Raw genomic sequence first — 9,782 nt, 5'->3', positions numbered from 1 at the left:
CAGCAATGGGATGTTTACCTGTATCCAATTGTCTAAAGACAAAGCAGAGTTTAAAAGAGATACACTTGTTATTTTGAAACAATCTCAAACTTACAAAAAAAGTTGCTAGAATCTTTTCTCTATTCATGAACCATTTGAGACTAAGTTTCTTGCATGATAACTCATCATCTCTGAACGTTTTGGTGAATTTCCTACAAGCAAGGATATTTTGCTACTTAATTACCTACTACCATCAAATTCAGGAAACTTACCTTGATACAGGACTACCACCTCATCTTCATACCCCATTCCAGTTTTCAACAATTGTCCCAATAATGTCTTTATATGAAAGAATCTAATCTAGAGTCATAATTCATTAGTTTCCAGGTCACTGGTGGCTCAGCCTGTAAAGCGTCTGTCTACAATGTGGGAGACCCGGGTTCGATCCCTGGGTCGGGAAGATCCCCTGGGGAAGGATATGGCAATCCACTCCAGTACTATTGCCTGGAAAATCCCATGGACAGAGGAGCCTAGTAGGCTACAGTCCATGGGGTCACAGAGGGTTGGACATGACTGAGTGACTTCACTTTAGTCTCCTTAAATATAGAACAGCAGCGTTGTTGTTTAGTTGCTGACTCGTGTCTGACTCTTTGCGACTTCATGGACCATAACCTGCCAGGCTCTTCCATCCATGGGATTTCCCAGGCAAGAATACTGCAACAGGTTGCCATTTCCTTCACCAGGGAATCCTCCTGACCCAGGGACTGAACCTGTGTCTCCTACATTGGCAATGGATTCTTTATCATTGAGCCCCAATTACAGGTCAATTATTTTGTGGAATGTCCCTCATGAGTTTGTTTTTAAATGTTTTTCTTTCCAGTTTTATTGAGATATAATTGACACATAGCACTGTATAAGTTTAAGGTGTGCAGCCTAATGACTGATTTATATACATCATGAAATTATGACCACAGTTTCAGTTTACTGAGCATCCCTCATCTCATATAGATACAAAATTAAAGAAATAGGAAAAAATTTTCCTTGTGATGAGAACTCTTAGAAATTACTCCTAGTAACTTTCATATGTAACCTACAGCAGTGTTAATCATATTTATCATGCTGTACATCTTGTGGCACTGCTGATGTTTCCTTATGATTAGATTCCGGTTATACAGCTTTATCAGGAATATCACAGACGAGATACTGTGTTCTTATCACATCTTATCAGATGGGATGCTGCTTAGCTTTATCCCCCTATTGGTCATGTTCACTTTAAATATTTGACTAAGGTGGTATTTAAGGTGGTATCAGTCAGGATTCTTCTCTGTAAAATTACTCCTTCTCCCTTTGCCAGTAATAAGTAATTTTGAGGGAGAGAATTTTTCATCTCAGGCTTTCAGTTGATTCACTACTAATTTAAATCAATATAGACTCATGGGTTCCTATTTTATATGTTGGGTTATAAACTAAATATTGCTATCATGTATTATAATGCTCAAATCACTGCAGATTTGGCTAGAAGGAGCTCCTTTTTTTTTTTTTTTATTTAATCCCAATATTCTTTGAGTATTTCCTTAGTTTCTGGCACAATAAACTGATCTAGGTCCATTTTGTACTTTCCCACTCCAGCCCTGGAACCAGCCATTTCTCTAAAGAGTCCTGGTTTTTTTAATCAAAGTTTGGAACTTAGAAATCAAGTCTGCTTACCAGCTGTGTACATTGCATTTGTGGTATCACTGCTCCCAGGACCTCCTAGTAAACAAAACCAGAGGAAGGAAATTACAGATACAAATATTGATACATTCACATCAATATTTGTCTTTATGCTTCTTAATATTGAAGACATTAGAGTTTTTATATTTGTATGCAGTCTAATATTATTATTTAAAAATGTATACTGTCTTCTATTATTTTTATGTCATGAAATCCTTGCCCATCAAACTATTATTTATTTGTGTCTTCTTCTGGCTTTCTAATGGATTTCTTTCTTATGTTTAGCTCCTCAACTGGAATTTACTTGGAATATAAACTGAAGGTCTTGCCTGTTTCTGGTTTGAAGTAATTAATCAATCTCCAGCCTAATTCATGAAATAATACTGTGGCTCAGCTGGTAAAGAATCCGCCTGCAATGCAGGGGACTTGGGTTCAACCCCTGGGTTGGGAAGATCTGCTGGAGAAGGGAAACACTACCCACTTCAATATTCCGGCCTGGAGAATTCAGACTGTATAGCCCATGAGATCACAAAGAGTTGAACATGCCTGAGCTACTTTCACTTTCATTTTCCTCATGTGTACTATTCTATTTTCAAATATAAATTTTCACACTTTTTATATTAGGGCTTCAGGGATGTCCATTCTGTTCTGCTGGTTCTTTTGTCCCAGTCATTCAATTTTCACTACTGTATCATAGTATTATAATATATATATATATTTTATAAATTTATTTATTTTAATTGGAGGCTAATTACTTTACAATATTGTATTGGTTTTGCCATACATCAACATGAATACCCGTGGTGGATTCATGTTGATGTATTATATTTTAATGTCTGTTAAGGTAAATTTCTCTACACCAGGAACCTTGCATGCCCACAGACTAATATTTTGTGGCTTCCAGGAAGTACTGTGAAATGACTGAAGGAACTATCTGGAGTTTGAAGACTCTGACATATTCCAGATTTTGTTAAACATGTGCGATTTCCTTTGCTTGCCCTAGATTCTTGAGAGGAGACCACGGGCACCAATTGCAACACACTGGCAGAATTCAGGCATGCTGCAGCTCCTTCCTAACCAGACAATTCACCAGAGCATCTACAGGAAAATGAAAATATAACAGGGAAGGTGGGTTTTGATCCTTCCACACAAAGGCAAAGACAGCTCACTCAGTTATAGTAATATCCATCAATTGTCTACTTCCTTCTTTCACTTCCTATTTATGAAGTATTATTGGCACAAACCTAAACAACATATTAAAAAGCAGAGGCCTTACTTTGCTGACAAAGTCTGTCTAGTCAAAGCTATAGTTTTTCCATAGTCATGTATGGTTGTGAGACTATCAAGAAAGCTGAGCACTGAAGAACTGATGCTTTTGAACTGTGGTGTTAAAGACTCTTGAGGGTCCTGAACCTGTCTTGGCCAACTGATGGGAAGAACTGACTCACTGGAAAAGACTGGGATGCTGGGAAAGATAGAAGGCAGGCCGAGAAGGGACCGACATAGGATGAGATGGTTGGATGACATCACCGACTCTGGACATGAATTTGAGCAAGCTCTGGAGTTGATGATGGACAGGGAAGCCTGGCATACTGCAGTCCATGGGGTCATGAAGAGTCCGACACGATTGAGCAACTAAACTGACACAAAACCATTTGCACTTCCAAGCAAACCTAGGGAACAACCGTGGATAGTGTGGAAGTTAAAATTTGGGTTTGTGTAAGAATAAAAATGATGAATGCAAAGCATTAAAATCAAGTCTTTGTTTTTAAGTTAATTTTTATTAGAATGTATTTGCTTTTATTTTTTTGGCCATGCTATGCAGTGTATGGAATCTTAGCTCCCCAGTCAGGAGTGAAACTTGTGCCCCTTGCATTGGGAACTCAGAGTCTTAATCAGTGGACCACCAGGGAAGTCCCAGGTCTTCATTTTTATATTATAAAATCTGAGAAATTTATTTAATCATTTCCTAGTCTAATTATTACTGTGTCTTGTTTATTCCTGATGATTAAGGTAATTGTGCTTTTTTTGAGGAGGAAGAGTGTTTTAATCAGATGTATAGTTGGCAATAAGCTAAGCCATCCTGTACCTTTACTGATGTTGGTATTCCACCGGCAGGGCTGCCAGTGTGTCCTTAATTTCTTGCTCCACTGATTTATAAATGGTAACTGTATAGCTGGGAATCAACACAGTGGTAGACTAAGAAGAAGAAAAAAAGCCCCTAATCTCTTAAATGGCTATCAGGCAAGTATCCAGAAAGCATTGTTACCTGAAACAGCAGAGTGACAATGGAAACATTGATGTTGGAAGATAACAAGCCACAAAGCCAGATGAGAACACTAGGTCATTGGTGCTTAAATGTTTCATATTGTTTTCAAAGGTACAACTTTTATTATTCAGTTCTGAAAAGGTGCAACTCCTATTATTTGGTTGCTCAGAAAATACTTAGTAACTTTTAGATAATGTTATGTTAAGCATAGCAAATAAGATCCTTAAAGCAAAACAGTAATCAATATTTCAGTTTGAAATGGATCTTCATAGATGTCTGTATCAAAACAATTGATGATTTTGAACTGTGGTGTTGGAGAAAACTCTTGAGAGTCCCTTGGACTGCAAAGAGATCAAACCAGTCAATCCTAAAGGAAATCAATCCTGAATATTCATTGGAAGGACTGATGCTGAAGCTGAAGATCCAATACTTTGGCCACTTGATGTGAAGAACTGACTCACTGGAAAAACCCTGATGCTGGGAAAGATTGAAGGCAGAAAGAGAAGGGGATGATAGAGAATGAGGTGGTTGGATGGCATCACCAACTCGATGGACATAAGTTTGAGCAAGCTCCAGGTGTTGGTAGTGGACAGGGAGGCCTGGCATGCTGCAGTTCATGGGGTAGAAAAGAGTTGGACATGACTTAGCAACTGAACTGAACTGAGGTGCGTATGTATTCACAATATACTACTGAGTCAATTTTCTCTTTTGCTTCATCTAAGAAATATCACAGTCATATAGTGCTTGAGCTTATAAAGTACTTTCATATATAGTGTCTCATTTTTTTTTAAGGCAAACATTTATTCGGTCCTTGCTCAGCATCATATACTGTGCAGAGAGCATATAAGTGTTATCTCATTAAATCCGCACAAGAGGGACCTTCAAATTAGCTTTATTAAACAGATGAGGGAATAGAGGTTACAGAGTTCAGGAAATTTTCCCATGGTTGCTTTTCATTTTTAGCAAGCGCTAAGGAGAAAGACAATTCTTCTTGCGGTATTTGGTTATCCTGGCTCAACTTCCCATAGGCTTTAGAGGCTCTTTTGGAAGTTTCTTGATAAGACAATTTTTCCAGTATTAGATATCCTCTGATGTTACTTTGGCATTCTGATCTCCTTCCTCCGCATCTTCAAAGCTGTTATGAGAGCAGTCACAAAGAGGAGGTTAGTACAACTAACGGATGGAGCGTCTGTTATCTTGATCCTGTGAAAACATCAGCTGTGACACAAGGAGACAAAATTCAGAACCTGATGAAATAGATTTTAAACACTTAGGACTTAGAGATATAGGCTAGTATCAGTTCCCTGCTAATAGCATTGGGCTATAAAATTATACAAGGGGAAATAAGGAACTTCGTTCTCTCCTCTTTACACCAGGACTTAAAGGAAGCAAAAGTTCTTTTGTTCCTTGTCCACTGGGTCTGTTGTTGTGGTTAAAAGCCCAGCCTGAGTTTGAATCTAGGATAAAGCGTTTAGAGTGATGGAGCTCAGGAAGTTACTTACCCTCCCTGGGCCTCAATTTTCTCGGTGTTTACAGGGGTTTAATAATAACAGTCCTTTCTTCCTGTTAGCAAGACTAAATTAAGGGCCATCCAGGCGCAGAATGAGCAGGAAGTGCTGTTAGCTATCATTACTTAGAAGAGAGACTATGGCTTTTAAAGAGATGCTTGCAAAGTTCAGAGACCTGCAGCTTTGTTTACCCGTCCTGACTGATCCCTCCCCTCCTCTGCCACAAGGGCAGGTCTAGACATTGAAGATCACACCCCAGAGACGCTTGAACCTCTTCCTTCATGGTGTCCAGCTTAGTTGTGTACAAAGCATTTCCCTGGGGCTCATGACAAGGTCTCTTGCCCTTGCTTCTGGCACAAACCTTATCTCCAGTTGTTTGGTGGACAATTCCTGGGTGTCTCAAGTTCACCTTACACTCATCATGTTGTAAACCCATCTTGTCATTAATTTCCAACTGGACTATTCTTCTTCCTGATTTTCCTATGTCCATCTTCTCTCACCTTAAGAATCATTTTTCATCCCCTCTTTTTGCTTAAATTCTGGTTACCAAAACAGGAGTGTCCATTTTTGTTGATGGCAGCCACCACCTGGTACCTCTGTTTTCAACCCTTTATGGAGCTGATACTTATTTACAGTTATTCATCACTCTTGATTGAACATCTTTTCCCTGCTAGGTTATCAGCCCCATGAAGTCTGAGTCATGTCTGGTTTCTCATGACAGTATTCCTGGTACCATCTATGACAATGGTGGCATTCCACAAATAGAGGCTAACTATTGATTTGTTCTCTCTGATGTTTATTTTTTACCCCTGTATGGGAGTAAAATTTGCCACCATAAAATGTGTTTTATCCACATGAGCATTAATTTAGGTTGATTATCTTTAAGAAACAGAAGACACAGGAAGTCTTTCTTTTTACCTCCCCCTTAGATCAGCCCTCGGATTTCTTTGGAAGGAATGATGCTAAAGCTGAAACTCCAGTACTTTGGCCACCTCATGTGAAGAGTTGACTCATTGGAAAAGACTCTGATGCTGGGAGGGATTGGGGGCAGGAGGAACAAGGGGACGACAGAGGATGAGATGTCTGGATGGCATCACTGACTCAATGGGCGTGAGTATGAGTGAACTCCGGGAGTTGGTGATGGACAGAGAGGCCTGGCGTGCTGTGATTCATGGGGTCGCAAAGAGTCGGACATGACTGAGCGACTGAACTGAACTGAACTGAACTAGCTGCCAAAAAAAATTTTAACAGAAAACCTATGCCAGGTAGGGAGCTGTCACCATGGAGCATTATAGTATGAACAAGGTGTGGGGACAGTGAAGAGCCCAGCAAAGAATGTTGGTTAAAATTCCTCTCTGTGTCCCATTGTCTGTTTGGCCCAACAAACATTTATTTACCAAACTTTTGCTTTTCTGTCTCCATGTCAGTTGCTTTTCCTCCCCTTTGAAGAACCAAGTCACTACACTCAACATCCTCTTTTGTCTTAGCTGATGATGATAATTAAGGCAAGGGTTTTAGCCACTTCAGTGAGTTGCTCAGTTTTTCTGCATCTCTCTTGTGTATACATATTATTCAACTTTTTATCTTAATTTTCTCCTGTTTATCTATGTCCATTTAATTCTTAGACCAACTAGAAGATCCTAATGGGTAGAGAAAAATTTCTTCCACTTTGAAACCCAGTTCCTATCCCACATTTCCAATGACACTTTTCCTGGTGAAACCATCAAAACCTCTCACCTGAACCTTTAAAAGACTCTCCTGTAGGACTGTTTGGGTCACCAGACATAGATGAGTGTGAATCCCCATTTTGAAATTTACTAGCTGTGTGATCGTGGGAAATGTTTTGAGCCTCAGGTTTTCTATTTCTAAAATGAAAATGGTAAACATACCCATATGGTAGAAAATCAAACAAAATAATATACATAAAGGGATTTAGAAGTGCGGGGCACATAGTGAATTCTCAGTGTGCATTGGTTAGAGGGCAAATCTGAAATGAGAGACATGAAGCACAAATTTCCCACTCATCAGCAATATGTGTTACATTACCTACTCTGGAACTCTATTTCCTTCAGCTCCTCTAAGTCTCTTGTCTGAATTTCATTCTCTCAGGACCTTACTCTCTCTGTTTGAAGCTAACAGTTAATTAATGAATTAATACATGCTATGGACCAGTCTCTTAGGGATTTAAAGTGTTACCTCTCTAGTAATATATTTTATTCTAAGAGATCCTCTAAAACAGAGGTCCCCAATGTCTGGAATCTAGTGCCTGATGATCTGAGATGGAGCTGATGTAATAATAATAGAAATAAAGTGCACAATAAATGCAGTACACTTGAATAATCCTGAAATCATCCTCCGCACCCTCGACCCTTCATTCATGGAAAAATTATCTTCCATGAAACTGGCCCCTGGTGTTAAAAAGGTTGGGGATGGACCACTGCTCTCAAAACTGCCTTTTTAAAAAGAAACTGTTTCTGAAGATGAGACATTTAAGCACACGGCAGGCAGGCTGCGGATGTCTGGTCCTGCCAGTGTCTGCTTCCCGTGTCTGCTCCCACCCCCACAGCTCTGCCCCATGACTGCCTCCTTTGGGCTCAGCTTCATAAAAAGCTGCAAAGATACCTACATATGAGACTGAATGGTCTGGAGAGCTCTTGCCTGAAACTCTGAGACTCCGAATTGTCCTTTTGTGGCCAACTCATACCTTAGTTCCCTCCCATTCTAGTACCATTGTCCTTCCAGAAGTAAGGCTTGTATTTCTCTTTCTAATCTTGCTCCAAGAGACTGGCTGGCTGGGTTCCCCTGATGCTCTGAGAGATTTCCCTCAAGGCTGCTTCTCCCTGCTCGCCCAGTTCTCAGTGCCCTCTGCTTTGGAATTGCCTATGTTTCTTTTCTACTCACCTGTGTAGAATCACCCTCCTCGCCACCATGTCAGTGGCACAGAGTACCTGTTCCCTTAGGCTTTGGATGCCCAACTCTTTCTACTGGCTGGCCTCCCTTTTTCTTCTCAAGCCTGTTTTTATAGGGCTTGGCCAATCCAAAAATTGTGTCTAGAAACAGCACCGTCCCGTGTACATTTACCCAATGGATTTTTCTGAGCTGTCATCCCAAGATAAGAAAAGTAGAGGAGAGACCAAAAGGCCAACCTTTTTGCTACTTATCTAAACATTCTACACAGTTGTTTCTTGTACATAAGAGCCAACACCTTCCATTCCTTGAGTAAGGCATAAACAGCTGTTTAAAAACACTTTGAATAGTAAACAAAACAAAACACAAATAAAAACAAAACCCAACAAAAACTCCATGTTGAATTCTAACATACCTTAAATTTCCATAATTAAATGTTATTAAACTAATATATTATACCTTCCATATAATTATAAAAGGCTCTGCAGTATATCTGGCATGAAATAGTTTTACTTAGCACAGGATTTGTGGATCTAATTGGACAGCATCCATCTTAAGGCCTATAGTAAAATTATCTCTAAAGCTCTTTAAAATGGCAACCTAAACTTTCCTTAATGTCAAAAACAAATTTGCAAGAGTAAATTTATCATGAACCATGACAGATTTATGTAATCATAACTTTAAAGTAGTAATTATCATTTCCAGAGGAATGATTGGGCTCTGCTTTTAGAAGCAGGGCCTCGTTATAGCAGAGGATTAATAGCATGTAGGTCACCTGTTATATTTGGAAGTTATTTTAACTTCTTCAGGCATTTTCCTACCAACTCACTATTATAATTTGTGATTACAATCCTAGGCCCTGGAACACACATCTTTGTTAAATTTGAAAATACATAATGAGGTTTCTATGAGAAAAGTATTTTATTTTCCCAGCAACCGATTAATAAAGGACGAGTTCTATATGACTCAGGCTTCCCTGGTGGCTCAGATGGTAAAGATTCCGTCTACAATGCAAAAGACCCAGGTTCAATCCCTGGGTCAGGAAGATAACCTTGAGAAGGGAATGGCTACCCACTCCAGCATTCTTGCCTGGAGAATCCCATGGATAAAGGAGCCTGGCAGCCTACAGTCCATGGGGTCACAAAGAATCGGACATGACTGAGTGACTAACACTTTCACTTTTCACTTTCTATATGACTCACTGGAGGGAAATGGCTTCATTGTTAGTGTCATATAGCATGACCTACACAACAAAAAGGATAAAAGAATTCTGCTTTCTCCACGATGGAGTAACCAGTACTCAACCTGCCCACCCACTGAAAACCACTAGGGGACTGGACAAAGTGTTTTTAAGTACTGGTTTGTTACCCAACCAAACTTGGGTCCACTTGCCCCTGAGCAGTAAT

Source organism: Ovis canadensis, chromosome 13, assembly GCF_042477335.2.
Source record: "Ovis canadensis isolate MfBH-ARS-UI-01 breed Bighorn chromosome 13, ARS-UI_OviCan_v2, whole genome shotgun sequence".
Taxonomy (NCBI): Eukaryota; Metazoa; Chordata; class Mammalia; order Artiodactyla; family Bovidae; genus Ovis; species Ovis canadensis.
The sequence above is the reverse complement of the archived record's forward strand: the minus strand, read 5'-3'. Positions refer to the sequence as shown.